At 47.1% G+C, this 15,862-nt stretch overlaps 1 long non-coding RNA gene across 1 annotated transcript; it reads right to left on the reverse strand.

The window, feature by feature from the left end:
• Nucleotides 1-804: 804 nt before the first annotated feature.
• On the reverse strand, nt 805-9,399 carry LOC105138832 (uncharacterized). Its single transcript, XR_844869.1, has 2 exons — nt 7,711-9,399; nt 805-7,646 (listed from the first exon to the last, which is right to left on the reverse strand). It is a non-coding gene; the product is annotated as an uncharacterized LOC105138832 (long non-coding RNA).
• Nucleotides 9,400-15,862: the final 6,463 nt, after the last annotated feature.

Below are 15,862 nucleotides of genomic sequence, written 5' to 3' on the forward strand. Positions count from 1 at the left end.
GAGGATGGCAAAAAATGTGACGATCCGGGTACACACCTGGAACAGGCCTAGGAAAGAGAGAAAACGGAATCATCAAACCTATAGATATAGAACCGTCACAAAGATCTAGAAACCAGGGAAACGGATATGACGGCTTCTCCTCACAAGAAGACACGGAATGGACACTAGCTAAACGATTCAAATCTTCAGGATCAGTTGAAAGCATAGACGACAGATCCTTCTCCTGGACTCAAAAATATCTTTGATCATAAGGAAGGGAAAAGGGGACTTAGGTTTTCAGCGTGCCCAATCCCATCCCCATAGTCCTTTTACCGACTGGGACCACCCGAAGAGACAAGTGTTTTGCCCTTCTCCCGTAGAGTATGGCTCCCCGTATCGTGTCTTTCTGGCATATCTATCCTTATTCTATTTTTGTGCCTAGACAGATGATAATAGATGTCCGTTTCCGGGATTTCTGCCATGATATTTAATAGAATAGCGGACTTTCTTTCTGAGGTGTGGTCTATCCGAATAGCTAGAAGCAGAGCGATAAGAAGAAGGAGGGAAAGCTTGAAATTGATGCTTCATAATCCCCAGGAGGAGAGGCCCACCAGATATCACTCCTCCGCATAGGGATCGATGGATCAATGGAAGAGAATCGATATTGCTTGGTCGGAAGTGCCTCGTTCCTTCCACTTGATCGCCAGTTGGTTCATAGAAAGAGAGTATGTAATGAAATAATAAAGGTCAAAAGCTCCCCCCCGGAACCGGTTTCCTTTGTTTGCTACCCTTCAAAAACCATGTGCTTCTCGATATTCTATCCAGCAAGGGGCGCCGCCCTCCCCCTCGCAATTCTCCACCCTCTGACCTTCCTTTTTCCTTCTTTGCGCTAAAACAGGCCTATAGGTTAGGTTCGCCTTTCTAATAGAAGTTGAGTCTATATAGAAGTATATAGAATTAGACAGATCGTCTTCAGCATGAACAGAATCACCTTTGTTCCGAAGCAGTGGGAATAGCTTTTTCAAAGCTTTCGTGTGGTGTGTCCCGGGAGAGCAGCAAGCCAAACATCGTACTCTTCGGAGGGACCGTGTCATGTCAGTCACGATTAGAATAAAGGAAGTTCGCTGGCCCAGAGGTGTTGGTTCAAATCCAGCTCGTGACAATGGCTCGAGAAGGAAAGGCGCCGATTTTGCAACGGATTACTCCACACTAAGGGAGAAAGACTTTATGTACCAAAGTGGGGCAATCTAAGAAAAGAATTGATAAAAGAATGCCATGACACGAAGTGGGCAGGACACCCAGGGCAGCGGCGTACCTTAGCCCTACTCGAAGAAGGAGACTTTTGGCCCCATATGAGAGAAGAGGTAGAGGAGTACGTAAGAACCTGCCTTGTTTGCCAACAAGACAAGGTAGACCACCAGAAACAAGCAGGCCTGTTGGAACCCCTACCAATCCAATCCCAGGGAGACCCTGGGAAAGCATTTCCATGGACTTTATCTCGGCCTTGCCTAAAGTGGATGGATTTGGGTCAATCATGGTGGTAGTAGACAGGTTCTCCAAGTACGCCACGTTCATAGCAGCCCCGACAGATTGCACGGCTGAAGAGGCAGAAATTTCCTAAAGAACGTCATCTGGGGGATTCCACGGAACATCATCAGTGAGCGGTTCGCAGGACAAAAGTCTTTTGGGTTCGGAACTCCACTTCTCCACCAGTTTCCACCCACAAACGGATGGGCAGACGGTAACGCCCTATTAGAATTGGAAGAATACCTAAGATACTTCGTAAGGTACATTTGTTGGATGTAGCCCAGTTCTGTTACAACTTGCAGCACAGCGAGGCGCCGCATCACAGCCCCTTCGAGTTGGTCACGGGACAGCAACCCCTTACGCCTCACACTTTAGCTCGTATCCCCACTGGTCGAAGCCCGGCCGCCTACAAGTTCGCCAAGAATTTCAAAGAGCCCTAGAGAAAGCCGCTAAGAAAATAAAGAAATGGGCAGACACTAAGAGACGGCCTGTAGAGTACAAACAAGGAGACCTAGTAATGGTCAATCTCCAGCCACAACAATTCAAAACCTTCAGGAAGGTTCACAAAGGGCTCATACGCAAATATGAATGCCCTTTTCCAGTTAAAAAGAAGGTAGGAAAGGCAGCTAATTCATATTTAAATTCAAGAATAAAGACGATAAGACGCTATATCGTCTGCATCTATAACTACTTATATAAGTATAAGGGAAGGTAAGAAAGCAGTAGCGCACTTGACACAGCATTGGATTGCTTTCCCTTGAGGGGGATACCGGCTTAGGAGTAACGAGCTGGTAAACGGCACTAGTCGTAAAGCGCGGAGCAACGGCCTGGCAATAGCAAGAATGAATGCCGTGCAGTCAGAACGAATGAACGAATCCCTGTCTGTCTGGAAAGAGTAGCTCAGTTAGTAGCTCAAACCTGGCACCATGGAATGAAGCCAATCATAGACTCGCTTTGGACTGTACCATAGCTAAAGAGCTTCCTATGGCCATTTTCCTTGGCTTTCAGGCAAACCCTACTTTCATGTGATACGACTTAGTTCTATTACAGCACCCCCCTTTGTTTTCCAGCAGTAGATTAAAGAATTCAACAACACAAATGAGTCCATTCATATGAAATCAGCAGGTTACAGCTGGGTAAACCTCCTTTAAACAGCTGTTTAGTGTTTCCATTCCATCTCCATTCAATCAAGAACAGGAATTATAGTTTGTTCTTAAGAGTTGTATATGTTACCACGAATTCCAGTCGAATAGCAACCGAGGGAGTCAAAGAATATAAAAGAAAGATAAGGGATTGCTTTCAAACTCAGCACACCAGGTCGTTTTGACGCATATGCATACTCCAATCGTCGAATCTGGAAATCGTTGGTGAAGGTTTAAGATATGGGTGAAGAGAGGTAGTCCCCTCCCCTGTTAGTGTTAGGCAGGAACTAGAAAGATCAGAAGTTGGTTCTGAGTCGGCTGGTAATCCAGAAAAGGCTGCTGAACAGAGTGTCGAAGGGACACAGCCTACCGAATGTGTTCCGGAGTCCGCGGTTAAAGAAGTTGAAGAGACGGCTCAGCCGAACCGACTGAGATCACAGGTAGCGATCCCCACAGCCGCTAAAGGTAGCTGGAGCCGGCTTTTTTCGAGTTTCTTTCTTCCCGCTGCCAAAGCCTTAGACGATAGGGGGGGCGAGTCTGTCTCGGCGAGAGAGATAGGTTCTTCCTTTTCTGTCTCGGCATCTACATATAGCTTTGAGTCTGCATAGTAGATCTCGCTGCCGGCTTCTTGTCTGCGAACACGCGACGTACTTTATTGTCTGTATCCACATACTTGAAGCACTGATGAAGAGTAGATGGGACCACATGATTGTCATGAATCCGTGGTCCGCCTAGAAGAAGGTTGTAGCATGCTCGTCCTCGGATAGCGTAGAATGTCGCTTCCGAAGTTAGATCACCGATTTGCAATCTGATCCTGATCTTGCCCACAGGTCTTTGGTACCCTCCGTCATATCCAAATATAGATACTCCAGTGTGAGCTTGGAGAAATCCCAAGTTCCTCTAAAGCAGGAAGAGTGATGAGATTAAGAGATGCTCCATGGTCAATCTGAACTCTGGGAACCGGAACATCCTTGATGTATGCTGTGAAGTATAGAGGGCTTGTTGGCTTCACAGATTAACATATTCGCAAAGAAAGATAATATGGTATGCTCCTATAAGGACTTATGAGTTGATGATATTTTCTTGCTCCCCCCTCAGAATGGTTACTGGACAAGGGCGGGAGCGCCATAACGTTAACTGCTTCAAAACAGGAGATTCTAGCCTTCGAATCAACTACTTATGTAACTTCGTCTTCCCCGGCATGAAATAGGACTCCCCGCGATATCAACCTCAAAACAAGATATGAATCCCCATCTAGTTGAGTTGAACCCCGGGTAGAATCCACACCACTGATTGGTTTCATTCCCCCAGGAGGCCAGCTAGCTGAGACCTCCCCACCTGCCTCTTTTCCCGATCATTCAATCATCGCCAACTTTTTCCTACTGGGCCTAACCAGGGATGTTTGATAATCCCCCGCACGGGACAGCAGGGAAGAGAAGCATGTTCATCTGACTGACCCCACTCTTTCGGATTCTCTACTTCAAGTGCAAAAGGAATAGAGTTCCGCATCGGGAAGCCTACTCCTCGGGCTGTTCGGTACTTTATATGCTTGCCGCGGATAAAGACTACTTTCCTATTCGCTTGCCTGCGCGCCTCTACTCATGCGGGACCTCCCTCCGAGAATGGAAGTGCCGCCGCCTCATGTGGCTTACCGGCTTGCCTCGAGAATGGACTAGTTGAAGTGACGCTTCGCTAGCATCGGGATTGACGAGCTTGCCTGGCATTCAGGTATTTAATCCAATCTTGCGTTATTAGCATTGACTCTTGCGAAGAAAGAACCTCAGGAACGGAATCAACTGACTTTCCTCACTCCACAAAATGGACAGACTCACCAACCGGCCGATCGCTTCGCTTGTCCCATACCGGAATGACCTACCCAACTTAGGCTTTCCTGGGACTTGCCGGGCATATAACGGTTCTAAAGGTGCTCCTCACTGGTCTTTCTCCTCCGCAGGGTTAAGCCTACTCCTCAATAAACATCTTATCTCATCCACTCAATATTCATTTCCTCCATGAGGCTACTACTTGACTCGGGATAATAGTACTGTTCGGACTAAACTGGATCTCCTCATGCTTGCCCAACTATGCTGACCTTTGATCGCTGACGCGTATAAATTAGTAAAGACTACTTACTGCTCAAGCTGTAGGACTGGAAAGACTTTCTCTATCTCATCCTATACCTCCCTTGCCTGAAAGCTTAGCTTAGCTGCCCTATGACTACGGACTGGCCGACTTCTACTCTTTCAAGCGGTCTGGGGAATAGAGATGCTTGAAGGAGGGATCGGGTACGATACGCAAGCAACAAAAGAGTGTTTATGGCTAGATTCACTCGTCTAGCCCGATTCACGGGATGACAAGCCAGCCGACCAACCCTTAGGAGTGAGCTCCGACTTCTTTATTTCACCACTCCCGCTTCGACGACGTGCTGTTCCTGGAATGACCGACTTGGGAGCTCATAGGTAGAGGGGAACGGAAGATTAGGCGACAAAAGTCTTATGTCGCTGAATAACAGGTCGCGGGTCGTGCTCTTGCTAATTCACTCGGAAATAGGAGACTTGTTGGACTGGAAGCACTAGTCAGTTAACTACTTACCTCAGCTTTATCTCTATCTATTAGGTAGGTGCGCCAAGAGAGGCTAGATCGCAGCGCATTTTGACTCCGGGTAAGGGATTCGCCCTGCTCAATCGTTGCTTGTTGCATCCGTTTTCTTGCAGGGTGAGCTCGTCTTCATTCTTTTGGATGGCCTCGCGTCGAGGGGGATACAATTGACTGTCTCGAACTGATACGATAGGAATTGAAGTCCCGACTTGCTGCACAACTTCTACTTTCTTGAGCTTGAGTAGACCGTTCGCTTTAGGGAAAAAGAGCTCCCGGGGATTGAATGGCTTTTATCTCCTAACATAGTAATGTGATAGTAATATGAGCTTGATCCAAATCCTCCTCCTTTATATTATATATTATATTAGATTAGTAAGGCCTTTACTTGAATACTGTGCTTGCTGCTTATGGCTCACGATCCCTTACCTCAGCCCTTTCCAGTCTCCTTGCTTTCAATGCCCGAGATGCCCCCTATTTGAGTAAGGTGGTCTATCGCGATAGGGTAGGGCGCCTTATTGAAAACTAAAGTCAAGCAAAAGAAAGGGTTAGATCAAGTACAGATGTTGAAGAAAGCCTGACTTTACTCCTTTCCAAAAAAACTTTATTTTGGGCTTCAAGACCTTTTCTATTCATAAATGGAGAACCGGAAAACATGAATTTCATTGACGCTCTGGCATTCCTATCTATTCTATCATACCCATTGGTCCCTTCGCCGACTAGCTCGAAGGATTCAATCAATGGCTCCTGGTCTCCCCTGAGGAAAAAGAAAGCTTTTTTGGGCCTAAGGCATCGGTAGGGGAGCGTTCCGCCCATTACATCAGTTCGATTCTACTATGTGCCGATTTCTTAGTCCAAAGGGAGACTTCACGGGCTATGTATCTCGCTATCGTCGATTCAAATGCCCTGAATTGCTTTCTCTCGTGTGCCTAGACTACTTTCGTTCTACTTTACTAGAGCAGTTTTAGATCTGCCGGTCGCTCTCTTGCGAGTGCTCGTCTAGCTCCCGTAAAAAGAGCTATATCCCTCTCCTTGATCTCTTCTTTTTGTTCTTAGCTGGATTTGGCCTTTTAGCCATCCCTTAGATCAAATAGAGCTTCCTATCCTACTTTTTTATTTCCTCCCACGATAGCGAGATTCCTTTGCTACTTCTTTCCTCGGCTAATGGAATAGAATCCTTATTTTGATTAGTCCCTGCCTGGTTCATTGGTAGTCATCTTTCATCTGGAAGAATTGGTCCTCTCCTTGCTATTGTTCTTTCAAATATATATCCCATTCCTGCCTGTCTTACGGCACATGCGGTACCCGCTCTTGTTCTTGATGTGGCTCTTTCGGAAGTTGCGGAAGATAGTATAGATGCTCCTCTTCTTTCTGCGGCAGTTGTGGATGCGCTTTACTTCTTTCTGACTATCCTGGTGCAGCTGTCTTGTTCAAGCTATGGATCAACTATAGAGAAGGAGTGTGAAAGCTTCATTCTGTCTGGGATAGGGGGAGTCGAAGTGCATTCCCCGCTACGAAAGCACCAATCAGGTCAGCCAAAGACTACAAGAGGTGCTCCGCAGCATCGTGTAGAGATCGGGTGACTATAGAACCTCCTTATGGAGAGAACAAGATTCCAGCGAAGCGGGCGAAAAGGGAAGAAAGAATGAGAAACTTTGAAGGGGGAGAGCGCAAAGAATAGAAGACTAGCCAGCTTCGGGAAAAGAAAGAACTGCTTATGATCTTTCTATATAGAGTCCCAGCCGCTCCTCCTTACACATAGGAATCAGGTTCTGGGATAATTGATCACCCTTACCCTTAGGGGTAGGAGCTCGGTAAGATGCTATCTTTCATTTCAACCAGTTCACCCCAGGCAATACCAATGCATTCCATTCTTTTCGATCTTATACTGAGATAAGTGCTCACTAATGCCAATCTCGACGAAAGAGCTTTGCTTTGCACTGAGCCGTGTAAAAAGATGATTCTAAAGTAAAGAGAGTGGCTATCCTCCTCGAAGAGTTCCCGAAGTGGTCTCTTTCTCCCAAGGCCAACAAGTAGAGGATTTACAGCTGGATGAGAACTCAAAGCAAAGATGAAAGAATCAAAAGATGATCTGGTCTATGCCTTTTACCGGAGATTGGATTTCAAGGAGTGTAACCAAAGAAAAATGTTCTCGTTCCGCATGAAACCTATTGTATTTCTCCTTCGAAAGCGTAAGCTCGATGAGAGAGATAGACCGGACATGCCGGATTAGGATTATTACGTCGTTGGTTGAACGGAGGGGGATGCACACGTACTTCAGTTAGCAGCACCACCGACTCTTCCTGTTCTATCTGTTTCTTATATCTGTTGGATCTTCCTTCCAGGTTGAGTTACTACGCCCATTTTTTTTCTTTGAGGCGCTAGAGAAGTTCGATTTTAGAGCTAGACAGGACATAAGGGGAAAAGGAAGGTAGGTCAGATTCTCACCCATGGCTAGGGTGGGGACATGGATCTTCCATTACTCATTTGTGCCCGTGAAAGAAAAAAGACTTCTAATACCGACCCCCCCCTTACTCAACAGCCCCTCGTTAAGTACACTTCCTTAATTAAGTAAAGTACACTCCTTTGGTCTCGGTTTTCAACTACTTTCTTTTAGTCGGAAGATGCTTTTCGTTGATCTCTTACTGGGGTGGTGTCACAAGCCGGTTCGAATCCTGTCCCCGCCTAAGAACGTCGAGATGGGTGGATTCTTCTTTAGTTTGATTGCAGGACGTTTTCCAAGTTCGTGATCACCGGAAATGGAATAAGAAAGGAGCTCTCTCTACCATTCCTGGTGAGCAGGAAGAAAACCGTGAGCGGGATAGATTAGAGGTAGAGGTGTGCTCTTTATCACTATCACTAAAGGGCAACAAGCTTCAAAAGAAGGAAAGAAAGATCACGGGGGTCAGACACGGCTACGACTTGAATTCCATTGCTCCGTTGATAGATCCAGATTCGCATCCGCCCATCTAAGATCTTTCTTCGTGCCGGGTCGTGAGCTATGTGGAGCGATAAAAAAAAATGGGATCTCTCCGGGCCTGCACTGCCTTCGCCTAGGACATTAGAAAGGGCGAGAAAGGGCTTGCTGCTGGTTCGGAACTCCCCTATTTGAATCACGCACCTATTTTCTATAAAAGGAATTGCTTCTATTAACTTTAAAGAGTGTCTCTCCTGTCCGGCTCGATATGAACAAGGTAGGCTGGTAGGTGGGTAGGCTTCTATCCGACTAGTAGGACATGCAGTTCTCCCCTTAGCCTCCGGGCAGGCACGAAAGAAATTAATTATAAAGAAAGAGGACGACTTAAGACAGCAAGAACGGCCAAAAGCAGTAAGTCACTTGCAAGCCCAGGAACAATTATGAGAAATCTATGAATGTGTCCCGACCAGAAGAAGCGCTAGCAGATGAGATTGGACCTATAGACTAGGAAAGACAGGGAAAGACAGTCTTGGTGGGTCCCCACAACAGAGTGAGAACTAGAAAAGGGTAATTTGCTTTCACTATTTGAAAGAAGAGATGAATAGGCGGAGCTGAACAAGGACCTTCCTTCCACTCAAAGCTTTTCACTCCACTTGCGCCATCGCCTGCTTCTGATCCCGGGAGGATAGAAGCGGAGATCAGCCTACCTATCTAATGATATCGGCCTAACTCAGATAGTGGAACTCCCCTCCCCTTCAAAATGGTTCCTCCCCTGCGACAGCCTTCCTCCCGTACAGAAGACAACCGTCTAGGTTGTGAGCCGATAAGATGGGTAGATTAAGTCCGTAGAGAGGCTAGGGGTCTTCAAGGTGAGCTGAAAGCGATGGGTAGAAGGATTACAGCAGAGCTGACAAGCGGAGGTCCGTTCGCAGCTTCGGAGAGGGATTCTGTTAACTGCTTTGAAAGCCAATTAAAGGTTTAGGAGAGCTCTAGAAAGACTGTCTCGGGACAGATGCGTCGCGCTGGAGGGCTACGATCGTGGTAAGGCGCCTATGGCTAATGACCCTCCTTGTCCCGAACTCGGAAATGAAATAAAGCAAGATGATTCGCGAGTTCACAACCTAGACTCTTCCCACTTCTCAAAGGCGATCAATTCGACTATTAATAAAAGTGCTACACTCCTTTTCGAGTTCTGCGAAAAATTACATACTACAGCCTAAAGCCTAATGGCACAATAAAAAACAGATTTGCCTCAACAAGTCGTGGAGGAATCCGGGGAAATCCTTCCAAAAATGCGGTTTGTCTCTCCCAAAAAATATCAGCATAAAAAAAAGAAATCAGCTATGGGGTAGGCACTCGGAGCAGCAAGATAGGTTGTTTTTGGTCCGCTCCTGGGTCTTAAAGAAGGGTGCCCCGACAATCGTGATCTTGAGTAACAAAACTGGGATGATGATGGATAGGTGGTGCATATGGAATCTCTTTTGTGACTATGGTAGCGCCTATTTCCTTTGAGGATCGAGACTGTCGGTAACTTACCCCTCTACCTCAAGACGATTTCTTTCTCCCCGCTGCTTCTCCCTGCTCCCTTCCTGCGCTTAGGCCCATTCCTAATCTTATTGCTAAGGCCCGTCACTGGCTGCACCTAAAGCAGAAAGAGCAACTCTTTACCGTACTGAAGGAAGTAGGTTTTCTCTGCTCTTAAGTTCGAAGATCCGGCTTTTGCTCCTTATTTCGTTCAGCCAGTGAGATAACTCTTTCCGGCTTAGCCGAACGGGAAAGCTAATTTAACTGAAGCCCTTGCCCTAACAGCCCTTCCTCCAAAACGTCGAAGCAAGACGTCGAATCCGGAATAGCCATTTCCCTTTCATCAAGATATCCTTCTCCGCCGATAGCTTCAGTTATTCCTTAAACTTCGCTTAGCCGGTCCAAAGATTCCATTCGAGCTGGATCTGATGGCTTTCAATGACAGTTCGATTCTCGTTAGTTTCAAAGGCTGGATTTCCCTTATAGTTAAAAGGCTTAGAGTTCCGAAAGTCCCTAATCACCGCTTAAACCCTCGGTGAAACTGGGTAAAGCCCCGCATTCATTTGAACTGCAACTTCTCATTCTAGTTGATGAGTTAAGAAGTCGAATCCAAGTCACGTCGCATACCACTAGTTTGATTGAGTTGTCTCAGGGCAAAAATGAAATTCATTCTTCTTTGGCTCTGTAAGCAATACCTTTCTGGAATTCAATCTTGATAGCCCATTGAGACTCGTACATGAAAGTCGGATCGTCGCCGCTTACACCCTTTCTTTCTTGCCATTTACCATTCTCCGGGTATTGATTCTTTAAGGCCAGGGGCTGGGTATGATTAGGATGTTGCTTCTTTATTAAGAAAGAGATTTCCCGGTGTGAATTTCTCCCCTACTGATCAGACTCCAAGAGCGACAACTGCGCTTAGGCCTACAACGTTTAGCCGTGACCCAAAGCTAATTATTTGAGATCTTATACCTATCTAGTAAAAAGCTTCCCCAGACCAAGCCAAAAGAGCTTTACCAGACTCATTCCGTCTACTGATACCTAGATTATAGATACTCTACTGAAAGAACCTATCGCCATGAGCCTGCCCTTACGAAAGAATTGAATCAGTAACTGCCTTAGCTCCCTGGAGAGCTAACTGGCAAGAAGCAAGAATATTCCCAGCTAATCAGTAAGTAGTGGTCAAAGAGAGAGCGGAGTGGGCAATAGGAAAAGTTTCACCTTATTCGACGAATCATTCTCCTAGTCAATTCGTTAGCTAATTCATCCTAGCCTCACGCTTGCTTCTATTATGATAGAGATAGTGACAGACGGCTTGGCTTGGTTAGTAGTGCCCACCCATTCGCCCGCCTCCCGGCCCGCTCTGAAGTGCCTAGACGCGCCGCAGCCACTACTTTGACTCCTTTTTTGCAATTATGAACTCCACGGAACTTTCTCGATACCAACGCAACTTATCCTTTTTGAGCTGACGTAACAAACTACGCGAGCCCCCTAACGAAGCCAACATAAATCCTATCCGAATAAAAAAAATAAAAGGCAGTTTCATTATGGTGGTATACCAGCCGCCTGTTCTGGAACTTCCAGTTCCAATCGAAGCATATAGATCCGTAAATAGATTTGTATGTATAGCCACTTCAGTCGTGCTCGTCGTTTCTCGAAAGTATCTTTTTTCTGGGAACATGGTCAACCAGAAATTATTATGTTCGCGATTCTTCATCCACCGATGCAGAAAATGCTCAAGTTTTCCATTCTCATATGAGGCCGGAAAGTTTATTAGCAACAGGTCGGCACGAAGTGATTCATCATGCTCAAACATGAGCCGATCGTTCGTTAGGGACGGTTTATAGATCATCAAATTCCCACAAATGGAATGAGAAGTGGGTCCATGTAAATGATCGAGACCTCGCAAACAACAACGTTCCTTCCCCATATGGAGTTCGGAACCCAAAGGCAATCGTTGAGTGAACTGTATCTTCTTTGTGTTAGTTGACCTAAGCCGCACCATTACTGCTGGGGTGGGGCTCGGCCTCCGAACCGTACGTGAGACGAGTTTCTGCCTCATACAGCTCGGGCCGAAGACCGGGGGAAGTTTAGAGGAGATGGGGAGACCCAGCAGCTGCCGGTCGGGGCGGAGCTTGTGAAGAAGCAAGCTTATCCCCCCCCCAAAAAAAAAAACCAATCCTATAGCGCTTCGCGTTCCTTCTATTCCATTTCATTCCGGGATAGGCGGGTAAGACTAATCTAATAAATGAAGTAGTCGTCGTCTGACCATCGGACACCAGACCGCTCGTGCCCGCCCATTCTGTCTCGCCCAAAATGGAATGGCTCTCTTAGTTAGGCTGCGCCCCGACCCGAGTCCCCACGTCCGCTCTTTCTCCGCCCGTAACCCAAGAAGTTGGCAAAGCCGACACAACATTAGTTAGAGCCATCCCCTTCATTCTATGCTGACCCCGGCCCGGGGCTGGCTTTTTGGGAAGTCCGTTCCCACCGCGCTCACGGCCCGGCTGGCCTGCCAGCGGTAGTGGGAATTTTCCCGTTCCCTGGTCAAAGACTTGGGTGGACGCGGGATCTACTCCACGAGGAGCGGTACGGACATAGATGATATCATCACGACCTCTCTTTTCGTACCGCTAGGGATGCTTAACGCCACTTCGCCAACTGGCGTTACCTGCGCTTTCGTGTCTCTCAGTGTGGTCAGCACTGGGTGTTTCCGAGCAGCGAAGCTTACACCCATTCGCATTAGTTCATCCAAAGTTCCTTACCCTTATGCACGAATTATTGAATAAGCCATCTTCCTATCAAGGTTAAGGAGTCAACTGAGCATCTCAGCGGCGGGATTGAATACCCGGATCGAATCAGAGTTCACGCCGCCCGCCCTGAACAAATAGGAGGCGTGGGCCACAGGTTGCACATAAGCCGCCGGGTCGCACGACAGAAGAACACCCAACATACAGATGCACACTCCTCCATGTGAAATATTCATCTTCATTGGAGCTTTTTGGTAGTAGTCGTGACCAACAGCCATCAGCTGTCGGCTCGTTGGTAAGGCGAGAGCTTCAACCCCGATTTCTGGTGGCACCCCCCCCACACAAGCACCGCCCGACGAAGGGGGGACGGGGAAAGCTAGAGGCCCAAAACCTTCGACCCTTCTTTTTAAATGGGGGTGCCCGGAGCACCTCATCTTGTCATTTCGTCGTTGCTCATTCCCGTTAGGCCGAAGTGTTTGGCGTTTCCTTCTCCGCGCCCGCTCACGCTTCGCTGACCTATCGCGTGGTAAAGAGAAGAAAGTACGAAAGAATAGTAAACAGAGCACACCGCAGAAAGATTCTAAATATGAGAAGTCCCCCTTGGATTCGAGAAGAAGGAAATGAAGAACGGGAACGAAACGAAATAAGGCGTTTCTAGCTCTAGTTTCGGGTGAGCTTCTCCGAATTTTGTCTGGTAATAGAATGGGGCGGCTTGCTCTGACCAAGACTCCACTTTTTGCTCCGTCCATGGAGCGTATGAATTTCCTGGAATGTAGATAGACCAAAAGAGGGAATAAAGAGATAGGAATAGGAATTATAGTACCATTGGAAGAAGGGGCACCTATGGGAACATCTCTACTGAAAAACCATTTCAATAGTACGGGTGCTGCCGTGCCACGAGGCACGACCATGGAAGTAATGAAAAAGAAAAAGTTATGTAGTTGGACCATGTGCTCTATCCGTTCGAGTTTCGCTTCTCTAGAGAAGGTGAGACGCTAAAAATGAAAGTGTTCGCAACGCATACCGAAAGGGTACCAATGAAGCCGACCATTAATGACTAGTTCGAACACCAGGAGCGGTCTGATCAGGATCAGACAGACCGCTCTTAGAAAGAAAAGCAAACTCTCACGGAGCCCAGCTCCAACTACTTCTTAGTAAGTGAGGTGAGGTACTTCTTTCGGGGTCGCCCTTTTTTGGTTGAAGCAGCCACGACTTTGGTCGTAGTCAGTTCAAACACATAAACCCAGTCCACTTGCAGCCATGTTGATCAAAATGACTAAGTTTCATGACTTGACCAGTCACTCGCCCTCGTATTATAAGATCATCTCACCTTGTGGTCGACATTCCATTCCCCTTAGTCGTAGGTGCTCGTTCTATTTTTTTTGATTTGAATGGGCCGGGTCTCCCGAGGTACATATGGCCGGCCTTTCGGGTGTCTCGGTGATACAAACAAAAAAAAGACGAATTCCTCCCGTTGGTCGCCTCTCTCCAAGCCAATCCGTCACCAAAGGAGGAAATAGAATCGAATAATCTACCTTCTTTTTTCCTTCCCTCCCCCGACAATCAAGCTGCACTTCCTTCTAACAAGTGGCTGAGAGTTAGCAAGCTACCTTGGCAGGCGGTTCGCTGTCCCCTTCCTTCCTTTCCGGTCCGGCCGCGGTACGGCACCTGAACTCGAAGCTACGATCAGATCCGATTGGATCTGATCCGTTCAGATTCCACAGATCCAGCCGATTTGGTCTGGTCCTATCCGACCCAACCCCAGAACTTAGAATGGCCGGCGTGTTTTGGACAGTAGAACGGGAAGAGGGGGAGTCGTGCCCATTCTCTCTCCGGGCACGAGCAGGACAAATTGAAGACCGAATCGAATACATGTATATGACAGAACGACATATTCAAAAATACGTGATCTGATTGGATAGGCTGCCTGCAGAAAGAGTTTTCCGACCGCATAACAATTCATTCTTTTGTGTAGCGCGTGGGACCATGTCTCCCGAACGATCATAGTGCGGCCACTCATCTAAAAAGAAATTGGTAGATCTCACTTCCCTTCCCCCATACCATAGCCGGAAGGAAGGGATAGCGTATCTACAGAAGAAAGAGTAAAGGCCCTCACCTTTAATTTAGTTTAGACGCAGCTCGAATGCCTTTACGCTATAGGCTGTGTTAAGCATGCTTCTTTGACAAAAAAGAAAGTCTTTTTCCATGACAACAGTCGCGACTATACTATAAAGGGCGGGGCAGTAAGCTCTCTATCAACAACAGGGGGCTGTTCTCCTTTGTCAACTCCTTGCTTGTGTCGTTGACTTTGTCAACGCGGACCGGGGCGAGCGGAATTCAGTAGAGGCTCGAAGATACTAAGCGAAGGGCGCTTTAGCGGCTTTGCTATCCATCCTACTATACTACCGAAGGGCGACGGGCAAAGCTGCAAGGAGATAGTGTGCCTTTCTTTGTTCTCATAGCAGAGTGAGGGGCGCTATCCATCCGCCAATAGAGCCGGTTTTAGTGAAGATCCGCTCATATGCTGCATGAGGGGCGGCAAAAGACGACTTTGCCCATGAGTTAGCCGGAATTCGGACCAAAATCTCACTTGCAGCTCAGCTGACCCGCTTTCATTGCATTCGTGTCGAAAGTGGAGAATAAATAACGAAGATTCGGTCGGTTGATCTTTTCCTTTTAGTTCGAGAGGTTCGTGATGCAAGGAATTGGCCAACGATCTTCTATATGATGCTTATAGTTCTGGCTCAGAGGCGTTACGCATTGCACGCAACGATTGTCTTCCTTTCGCGGGCGAGCCTATGCGTTGAAAGTAGGTCAATCTGCTTCTTCGGTTCGCCTATTGGCTCATGTCTTTCTCACCCTTTTTTGGTGTCTTAGGAGTCGCCTAAATGCTCTAAGAAATCGGTTATCGTATTACCTTGCCCATGCGCTACTTTATCTTTTTTAATTCTTTCCGATATGAGCCGAAACCACGACTGATTGATTCGCCAATCTTAGCAAATAAGAGGCAATCTTTCGATTTCGACGAATCCGCACTTGGCCTGAAAGTCCCATCCCTAGGACCTGTAGTAGCACGAAAACAAGCAAGCTTTTTCCGATGTCTTCGACACAGGAGATTAGGACAGAGAAGTTAGCGATAGGGGTCTCTCCTCTCCCTTACCACTTACTTTTTCCTACTACTTTGAACTGACTGAGATGACTTCGCTTCAACCCAGTTATTATTTACGCAATTTCCAGATCGAGCCAAGCACTGAGCTTCATTCCAGCTTTGGAATGAGAGGAAGGGGGCAGTTACCTTTCTCGGAGGATGCTGGCTTTATTAGGTATGAGTGCCGGTACTGAACACTGGAATCGGCTAGGCTACTAGATATAATGCTTCCACTCCGTACTCTGTAATAAGAAGAACCAAGCATCCACCGTATAAGAGAAAGACC

The sequence above is a fragment of the Populus euphratica genome, unplaced genomic scaffold (genome assembly GCF_000495115.2).
Source record: "Populus euphratica unplaced genomic scaffold, PopEup_1.0 scaffold83.1, whole genome shotgun sequence".
NCBI classification, from domain to species: Eukaryota; Viridiplantae; Streptophyta; class Magnoliopsida; order Malpighiales; family Salicaceae; genus Populus; species Populus euphratica.